This window comes from Miscanthus floridulus, chromosome 6, assembly GCF_019320115.1.
Source record: "Miscanthus floridulus cultivar M001 chromosome 6, ASM1932011v1, whole genome shotgun sequence".
In the NCBI taxonomy this organism is placed as follows: domain Eukaryota; kingdom Viridiplantae; phylum Streptophyta; class Magnoliopsida; order Poales; family Poaceae; genus Miscanthus; species Miscanthus floridulus.
The window spans coordinates 94,874,850-94,885,708 of record NC_089585.1 but is presented as its reverse complement, the minus strand read 5'-3'; the positions used below and the strand labels follow the sequence as shown (position 1 = coordinate 94,885,708).

The 10,859-nt window shown below is 43.0% G+C and overlaps 1 non-coding gene across 1 annotated transcript; it reads right to left on the bottom strand.

Annotated features, from left to right (window-relative positions):
- Positions 1-3,083: 3,083 nt before the first annotated feature.
- Positions 3,084-3,191, bottom strand: LOC136462164 (small nucleolar RNA R71). The gene has a single exon (XR_010760682.1). It is a non-coding gene; the product is annotated as a small nucleolar RNA R71 (small nucleolar RNA).
- Between the last annotated feature and the right edge of the window lie 7,668 nt (positions 3,192-10,859).

The following is a 10,859-nucleotide window of genomic DNA, read 5'->3' as shown; positions in this document are numbered from 1 at the left end:
TTCGCGGCGTAAACAACTCCAGAAGGTCCCAGAGGACACTAGAAAACATTCCACCGAAGCGGGGACCGAGAGGCTTCCAGGTGTGACCGGCCGGTACCCTGGCCCTACATGTCAGCCTCCGCTTCGCACGTCGGTTCTCCATCGCCTTAAGGATTGCATCTTCGTCGTTTATTCAAGTCGGTTTGATCCAAGGGATCAGAATTGACGCTCCGACCTATATATACCAGCCCTTGCCCCCTCCCTCTGGTAGATTTGCATAAGTCAAGATCAGATAAAAAATTATGGTTTCCAGAGAGAAGAGAATATACCTCCAATTCTTTAAAGCGCTTAGCTCAATACTCGAGTGGGTTCAGTGGTCGACACTAAGTAAGCGTGGTGCTTAAATATTATTTAACTGTGTAAGGAAAATGGACCCTAGGCCCATTTACTTTGGATTTTGATGTTTGGGGACCAACACAACCAAATTGGACTAATGAATTTGCAAGTGATTATTTTGGAGTTCAATAGGGTGCAAGACATGACTTGGACGAAGGCGACGTGATGATCCAATGATCAACACCATAAGCAAGACCCTAGAAGCACAAGAGAAGACCCAAGATATCAAGCAAAGTCCAAGCACGAAGATAGGATCCAAGCCGGACGCAAGATCGCAAAGAAACGAGCTCACAGTGGTGACCGGACGCAGTGACCGGACGCTCCGATCAAGAGACTCAGCAGCAGCAGGCGTAAGCAGCAGTGACCGGATGTTGAATAGTGAAGTGACCGGACACACCGATGGTATTGTTCATCATCACCGGCAACACACTCAGTACTGACCGGACGCTAGCGGCAAATCGATCGGACGCAGAACTACAGCGTCCGATCGAGTACAGAAAGGTTCCAGAGCGGTGAAATTGCGACCGGACGCGTTCGGTGGCATGTGACCGGACGCTGACAGCGTTTGATCAGTTGATCGTGGCTCTAACGGTCGGGACGACCGGATGCGTCCTATCAGGACGACCAGAGCGTCCGATCAGTAGCAGAAAAGCGAGATCTCCTCCCCAACGGCTACTTTCTCCGTGGGGTTTATAAATAGACCCTCAAACCGGCCATTTGAAATATGTGGAGCTGAGGAAACATATCTAGGGTGTTGATACACCATTTTAGTGATCTCCACTTGCATAGTGCTTAGTGATTCATTAGGTGATTAGCGTAGGTGCTTTGCGAAGTGCTTAGGTTGATTAGACCACCGCTTATGCGCTTGCTCTAGGTTTAGGCCTATTGTTTAGTGAGGTTTGCAAACCTCTTACCACTCGGTGCTTGTGCGCACCATTGTTGTACATCGGAGGGGCTTGTTGTCTTGCGAGGTCACACCAACCACGTTTGTGGTGTGGCCACCACCGTGTATCGAAGGGAACAAGGCCCGCGGTGGTTTGGCCAGAAGCTTGATAGTGAAGACGGCGGAGAGCGGTCCGGAAGAGGCTTGCGGGAAGGCACACCAGAGACCCACTTATACATGGAGAAGGCACGGGGCTATCCACAAAGTTACCCAACCGGGAGCTTAGCCCTTGCAAGGGGCTCCAACGAGGACTAGGGAGAAGCTTACGTGCTTCTCGATACCTCGGTAAAAATATCGAAGTCATCGATGGGAGTTTGCATATCTCTACCTTACTCTTTATCTTTCACATTTATATTGTTAGCATAACTCCTTTTGCGGTAGAGATAACAACAAACTAGCAAAACCATAGTTGCACATTTAGATAGTTTATCTTTTGCATAGGTTTTGCTAAGGTTAGAAAAAGAGGCCATAGTTTGGAGTTAGACTTTTAAGTTGCCTAATTCACCCCCTTTTAGGTGTCACGGTCCCTTTCAACTTGCGGATGCATTCTACACTTTGGGTCATGTGGTAGATCGTGGATGTGACAATCCCGTTGAGTCATTTGTAGTCCACTCCCCGTTTGTAGAACAAGTAGAACCCGGTTGTGAAGGGAGACAAGCTCTGTTCTTGATCTTCCTTAGTAATATTCCTTATGCATAGATACAGAGTTAATGATGCTATAGATGAGAGTGTATATACTTAGGTGTACAAAAGACTTAGTAAATGAGGAATGACTTAGAAATCTTTTTCTCTTAATTAATCTCCTATCTATCCATACTATATTTATGAGTATCTATTTCTATCTCTAAAATACTATCAATGCCTTACACTTATCATTTATTTATCATTTGACTTACCCCTGTTATAGCATGAGAGTTAATGATCTTGTCATAAGTATGCATATTTGACAATAACTCTAGCCACCCCATAGCTCCTACCTGTGGAAAAATATAAATAACGATGCCTGGCATAGTCCTGGGTGAAATGCTACAATGGTATATTATCTATGCGCTTGTGGATTACTTAATATATATAATTTTTAAGTGTTCTCAATAATTACCAACAACGCATTTCTGGCATCATTGCTAGGGATGACAACTTAGCAAAGAGTGATGCTAAGAAATCCCAATAAGCATTTCTGGCGCCGTTACCGGGGAGGGGCACAAGGCTAAGAGAATTGATCAAATAAATACTTATTGATGAAATCATAACAATTCACCTCTACTTTAGTAGGCTTACCATTGTTTGTCTTTGTTCATATCTTATATAGGGTATTGTAGGATTGGTTGTGATTCATCAACAAATTCTATCAATCACAATCAAACCAATAAAGAGGAGGCTTAACACCAGTTTCTGAAGCTGTGGCTGAAAAGACTCTGCATGAATTCTCTGCTTCAAGCACTGAGAACATCTGCATTGGACCAACACTCAAAACCAACAACCTTGAGTTCAAGCTCAAGCCAAGCCCCATCAACATGGTGCAAGCTACCCCATTTAGCGGAAAGGCACATGAAGATGCTAGTGCTCATCTTCAGAATTTTCTAGAGATTAGCAACACAATTACCATCAAGGATGTTGCTCAAGATATCATACTACTCCGCCTCTTTCTATTCTCGCTAGTGTGAAGGGTGAAGTAGTGGTTCTACTCCAACAAAGATAATATCAATACATGGGCAAAGTGTTCAAAGGCCTTTCTAGCAAAGTTCTTCCCTATAGGCAAGACCAATGCCTTACGAGGAAAGATTTCAAACTTCCAACAATAGAAAAGAGAAACCATTCTAGAGGCATGGGACCATTTTCAAGAATACATTTTAGATTGTCCTCATCATGGGATGGAAGATTGTTTGCTCATGTAAAGCTTTTACCATGGATTAACTCAGAAAGCTCATGAACAACTCGATGCTACTATTGTAGGGCCATTTATGTCACTCACCCTTGGAAAAGCTAAAACTCTTATGGAAAAGATAGTCTCTAATCAAGGCTGGTCTCAATGCAACATCCAAACTTGCAACAAGAGCGAAGAAGTATCAGAAGAGGTGTGTGCACTGTCAACCAAGATGGACGTCTTATTGAGTTAGCTTGAACAGTGAGCCAATTACAAGAAAGACCGTCAAGCTATACAAGATGCTTACAATGCTCAAAACATATGTGGAGAATATTTGGGGGTTGATTTCCTCGAGTATCAAGAAGTCGCAAATATTGTCATCAATAATTCTGCTCCACAACAACAGAGACAAGGATGGAATCAACAACAACAACGATCAACTTACCAAGGTAAGTACCCCGGTAATTAATCCTCTAATCCTAAGCAACCATCCTTGATAGACTTGATCTTAGAACAAGCCAGGATTAATGGGAATATTTTTAAAAAGCTTGCTTTTAATGATAAGGTCCTAGAAAACATAAATGCCAAAATGGATAGTTTTTCTTCTGCTATAAAAGAGCAACTTAGCTATTATAAAAAGATAGAATCACAATTAGCCCAATTGGTTGCTGCTCTACCTTTTTGCCACTAACCTTGAAAAGGTCAACGCCATAACCACAAGAGGTGGCTAGTCTACTCATGATCCTCCATATCCAACAAGGACAGGTAAGAGACCGGCAGTAGTACAAGAGGAGAAGAAGGACGATGAAGTTGAAGAAGTTGAGCCACAAGCACAAGAGATGATGCAAGATTTTCAAGACACCACTTTCCTATCGTTTCCATGCAGAAATCAAAAAGCTAGAATGGATTAGTAGTTTGGTAAGTTCATAGAGATAATTCAAAAGTTATATATCAATATTCCTCTCCTAGATGCCATACAGGTCCCCACCTATGAGAAGTACCTTAGAGACATTCTGAACAACAAGAGACTACTGCCTACCACTGAAGTAATCTAGTTAACGGAGGAGTGTAGTGTGGCCATCCTGAATACATCACCTGTCAAGAAGAAGGATCCAGGATGTCCCACTATTGATTGTTCAATCGGAAACCAGAATTTTCAAAATGCACTATGCGATCTTGGAGCAAGCTTAAGGGCCCAAGTAGGTTTTCGACAAGCTTAACTTTTCAACACTCATGCCAACATTGATGTGCCTACAACTAGCTGACCAATCGGTCCGCTACCCTGCAGGAATCGCCGAGAATATTTCGGTAAAAACAAGAAACTTCTTTGTTCCAGTGGATTTTGTGGTGCTTGACATGCAGGAAGACATGAAGACACCCCTCATCTTTGGGAGATCCTTCCTGAGCACAACAAATGCACACATTGATGTTGGAGCTGGAGAAATTAAATTCCATTTCAATGGGAAGGAAGAGTGATTCGCCTTCAAGCCAAGACCGAAACAATGCTCTAATTTGGAGTGGCATGAGAAGCAAATACAACCATCAAGGTCTCCATCTCTGGGACTAACAAATGCACTCGAAGAATAAATACAACTGGAGAAGTCTAGTTTGGTGGACTTAAAATCATGAACCCTTACCGGGAGGAAGATGAGTAAGTATCTAGGGAAGCTCAAGCGCGCGCCATCGTTCCTTTCGATGAGAAGCACTTCTTCTAGAGGAAGTGCCGACATGCAGATCGATGTTCCATCTCTCACTGTTGTGTGGCAGAACCGCTCGAAATAACATGCTTTCAGAGGCGCTTGTCTTCCACTAGACACTAAACACCACGAAAGTTAGCTACCTCGGATAGTTCCATCGAGCACACCCCAAGGGAGAACTCAAAATAATCCATGTTTTATTAGCAATATGGGTTTGCTGTTTTCTTTTTGTTTGCAAAAAGCATTACTAATAGTTCATCCTTATAGTCAAGTTTTATTAGCATTCATGATTACTTCATTAGTTAACCATTCTAAGTAAGCACCTGTTCTACTTCCAAGCAAGGGTTGAGCAATCAGAACCATTTCACCATATTTCATCTTCCCGTTCTTACTATGGTGCTAGATCATTGCCAAGTCGTACTGTCTCACAAAAACAATGATTCATGAACCAATGTATCCTAGCTAGGTTCTCCGAAACACATGCCCTGTTTGTACCCCAGGCACAAACAAGACCAACCCATTCCACTCCTATCACGGGGTCTAGGTCCACGTCCAAACTTGGACTCCAAGCCCCCACACTTGACACCCGGTCTTTGTATGGTGCTTAGACCTCCACCTTTCCCCGTCTCCAATCAGTCGATCTGAAAAGAGCTGGAACCTATGACAAGAGTGTAATGAGCCTTCCTGCTCCCATAAGTAAGTATGTGCTCAGGATAATAAGTTTATGACCTGACTACCATCCACAGCAACGGACGGTCCTTAATCGACATGAATAGAGAAAATAGTGTAACCAAGCTAAGCCCCATAGGCTGCGGGACACAACCTATTGCACCCACCAATACCCATTCCATATCCCTACCCTGTCTCCATTTTTCTTTCATCATTTTATCATGAGAGTAATTATAATAATCACCTATTGTGAGTAACGGCAGGTTACTCACGCTATTGAAAATCTAAGCATAGCAGCTACTCAAACCTGTACTAGTAGGACTCATAGGACATTTATATCTATGCATGTGGTTTTCATAAAATTCCTATAATGTAAATACACATCACATATATATATTCAGTGATTATAAAAAATAAGGGTTATGCATTGGGTCTTGCCTTGGGTAGGCATGGTGTCAGCTGAGTCAGTTAGTGTCAGCTCCGGGACCTCCTCCTACATGAGAATCTCTTCCTTGTACTCCTCGATGATCTCCTCAAACACATGATCCCCGATGGTCATGATGTCCGCCAACTCGTTCTCTACATGCATGCGATGGTGATGCACCACTTAGCATTTATGCAACAACAACTCTTAAAATAAGAATACGCATACTAAGCTAGCTCTAATGAATAAGATACTAAGCTGACTATCATCTTTACCAAGCAAAGTGTTGGGCTCAACTAACAAACATCTAGCTTTACAAATGAAGGATATATCTTTATTTCTACTAAAGATTTCATGTATGTTTGAAACAAAGAGCATTTAACTACCCTAATGCTTAGTCTATTCGAAAGCTACAAAAATTACAGTGAGCACATAATAATACAATAAAGCTACCTTAAAGATGTCAGGACTAAAGCTATCACCAATTTACCACAAAAATTCCTACAATATTTAACCTAATAATATTAAGCACTCTCAAATGATTTAATAGCTCCTAGTATCAACATGTATATATATGAACTAAATACACTAACAGATAGAGCACAATTTTAGGAACCTAACAAAATTTGTTTCATAATTTTTGGACACCTACATGATTTTATATGATTTACCAAAGATTAGTTCAAAATTAAACTAGAAAACTATTTCTAATTCCTTATGAAAAAGAAAAACGAATTATCCTGCGTGGCCCACACGCAAGGCCCACGTGATGCAGCGCGTGCGCGAGCGCAAGGCGGCCCGTGGTGCGGCCCACGTGAGGCCGGCCTGCAGCGCGAGACGGCCCATGGCTGGGAGTCTCGTGTGCGCTGGCGATTTTGCAAAAGAGACCTCGAACTTCTCTCAAATTATGACTAAGTACTAACACTATTTCCCCCTCTCTAAAACCTTCTCACTTAACCCCTAACCTTTCCCTAATTCACCCACGCGCACCCTCGGTGACTCAGTGCATGGCGGCGCGGCGAACGGCGACACTGGGCGCTTACGTCGGCCACCTGGAACATGCGTGGGCCCACCTAACGGGTCGATCACCATCTCTAACTCAAGCGACTATGCTAAGCGGTGGTGTAGGGTGACACGACTGGCTAGGGAAGGGTACAGCGGTGCGTAGCCATCCATGCCAGCGGCACCACTATTTCGTTGGGCTAGGGTAGCTGCAGGCCTAATTGGTTAACTCATGAGCATTAGGAGGCTACCATGGACCAGGCCGAGGTGACAGTTGGGGCGAACGATGATGGAGGAGGGCTGGTCCCATGCAGCCGAGACGTGCGGTGGTGCACCGCGGTGGCACGGTCATGTCAGCGATGAAGGAAAGGCGGTAGCGGTTTGACTAAGGCGCATAGGGTGAAGGGGGAGTCAAGGCGATGCTAGTGGTGCAGGCGAATTGGCTCGGGAGGGATGGTGGGAGGGCTACTAAAAGGTCCTAATGGCTAGAGGGGGGGGGGGGGTAAATAGCCTAATAAAATTTCTACAACAACACTTAACAAAATGGTTAGACAATTATGAGGCGAAGCAAGTGTTGCACTAGCCTACTCAAAATGCAAGCCACCTACCACAATTCTAGTATAGATAGTATCTATTCACACAATAGCTATGACACTACCCTATATTAGTGTGCTCTCAAAGGCTAACTAAAAAGCCACACCAATCAAGCAAGCAAGCTCTCACAACTAGCTACACTAAAGAGCTTGTCAACTAGTTTGTGGTAAAGTAAAGAGAGTGATCAAGAAGATTATACCGCCTTGTAGATGGATGAACCAATCAATCACAAGGATGAATAACAATGAAGACCAATCACCTCAGAATCAATGATGAACACAATGATTTTTTTACCGAGGTTCACTTGCTTGCCGGCAAGCTAGTCCTCGTTGTGGCGATTCACTCACTTGGAGGTTCACGCACTAATTGGCTTCACACGCCAAACCCTCAATAGGGTGCCGCACAACCAACACAAGATGAGGATCGCACAAGCCATGAGCAATCCACTAGAGTACCTTTTGGCTCTCCGTCGGGGAAAGGTCAAGAACCCCTCACAATCACCACGATCAGAGCCGGAGACAATCACCACCCTCTACTCAACAATCCTCGCTGCTCCAAGCCATCTAGGTGGCGGCAACCACCAAGAGTAACAAGCGAAATCCGTAGCGAAACACGAACACCAAGTGCCTCTAGATGCAATCACTCAAGCAATGCACTTGGATCACTCCCAATCTCACTATGATGATGAATCAATGATGGAGATGAGTAGGAGGACTTTGGCTAAGCTCACAAGGTTGCTATGTCAATGCAAATGGCCAAAGTTGTGAGCCATAGCTGGCCATGGGGCTTAAATAGAAGTCCCCACGAAATAGAGCCGTTGTACCCCTTCACTGGGCACACTGCGCTCTGACCGGACGCTCCGGTGCAACTGACCGGACGCTAGCCCTCAGTGTTCGGTTGCCCGATAGACGCCATGTGTCACCAGCTTCAAACGCTGTTCGTCAGATTTCAACGGCTACGAAGCTGACTGGACGATCCGACAAAACTGACCGGACGCTGAAGCCCCAGCGTTCGGTTGAGTACAGTAAGGGTCCAAATCCATTTTTCCTCGACCGGACGTGTCCGGTCCACCTCGACTAGACACAGCCTAGCGTCCGGTGGTATATCCTAGCTACTGTACCGCCAAGTCAGCGTGACCGAACGCAGGCAGTCAGCGTCCGGTGCATTCAGATCCAGTGCCCGGTCACTTGACCGACGCTGGCATCTCCTCTATCTTCTTCACCCTTGCTCAAATGTACTAACCACCAAGTGTATCGCCTTGTGCACATGTGTTAGCATATTTTCACAAACATTTTCAAGGGTGTTAGCACTCCACTAGATCCTAAATGCATATGCAATGAGTTAGAGCATCTAGTGGCACTTTGATAACCGCATTCCGATACGAGTTTCACCCCTCTTAATAGTATGGCTATCAAACCTAAATGTGATCACACTCTCTAAGTGTCTTGATCACCAAAACAAAATAGCTCCTACAAATTATACCTTTGCCTTGAGCTTTTTGTTTTTCTCTTTCTTCTTTTCAAGTTTAAGCCCTTGATCATTGCCATGCCATCACCATTGTCATGTTATGATCTTCATTAGCTTCTCCACTTGAAGTGTGCTACCTATCTTATGATCACTTGATAAACTAGGTTAGCACTTAGGGTTTCATCAATTTACCAAAACCAAACTAGAGCTTTCAATCTCCCCCTTTTTAGTAATTGATGACAACCCTTATATAAAGATATGAATTAAAATTCAATTGAATCCATGTTGCTTGCCCAAGCATATTTACTATGTGTAAAAGGATATGGACAAGTTTCATGAACCCCAAATGGTAGCAATTGCTCCCCCTACATATGTGCTAAGAGTTTGGATTATAGCTTGCACATATGCTTAGATAGGAAATATAGGAGTCAATGTCTACCAAATGATGCTAAGGTATAAGAGATGGACCTTTGAAACGTGATACCAATCGAAGTGCACTAATATACCATCCTTAGCACCATGGTTAGCTCAATACCACTTGGAAACATACTTTGGAAAGATACCACTTGTAAAGACTTTCTTGGAAATGAAAGTTATCTAGTGATTTCATTTTATCATTCAATCTCACAACTAACATACATCACACAAGCATGGATGTTTAAATTTAATACTTGTGTCATGCAAGCAAACATATGAAATGCACATTCAAATGCACCATACAAGTTCATGAGCTTGCTCCCCCTACTTGTGTGCTCAAAATTTTAGTTGATCCCTTTCCTTTGTTCATTTCTCTCACATATCAAGATATCTTTATGTTTCTCTCCCTTTATGATATTTCTCCCCCTTTTTCACTATTTTTACTACTATCTTTGTTTCTCTCCCCCTTTGTCATCAATGACCACAAAGGTTCTAAATATAGATAGTATTACTTGTAGGGTCAAGATTATCAATGTCAATCAATGGGGTGAGGATCATTGTCCCAAATTTGGTTCAAACTAGAATATATGCCAAAGATATTTAACTCGGTTTGATCCAAGGACAAGCTTCTTCACACCTCCAAATAAGGGTTATCTTGTACCATGTTGAGTTAAACACTTATAGCTCATTTTCTAAATTAAACACTAGGTTTACAAGCCCATAAACATGTCATATGCTATCACTAGATTATGTCAAGCATAGAAGCAATAGTGATACCATATAAACATCAAATTCATTTGATTTTCATGAATAAGCCTAATAAAATAGAACCACTTGAAAGGTCCTAATAAAATTGAAAATATGACTAGATGCACTAATCATGTCCTTAGCAAGATGTATGTCATGCCAATCAACTTTTACCTTGGATTGCTCAAAGGAGAGGCATGTCATATGAGTGGGGGTGCATCAACACATATTTGAGAAATCCAATATGTTCAACTCATTCCTTAGCTTGCAAAACCTTTTCTCATCCAATGGCTTGGTGAATATGTCGGCAAGTTGATCTTCGGTGCCTACACTCTCAATGCAAATGTCCCCTTTTTGTTGGTGATCTCTTATGAAATGGTGGCGGATATCAATGTGCTTTGTTCTTGCATGTTGAACTGGATTGTTGGTTAGCTTGATTGCACTCTTATTGTCACATAGCAATGGCACTTTCTTGAACTTGATTCCAAAGTCACTCAAAGTGGCCTTCATCCAAAGTATTTGTGCACAACAACTACCGGCGGATATGTATTTGGCTTCGGCGGTTGATAATGCAACACTATTTTGCTTCTTTGATGACCATAAAACAAGTGATCTTCCCAACAATTGATATGTGCTTGAGGTGCTCTTCCTTTCAACCTT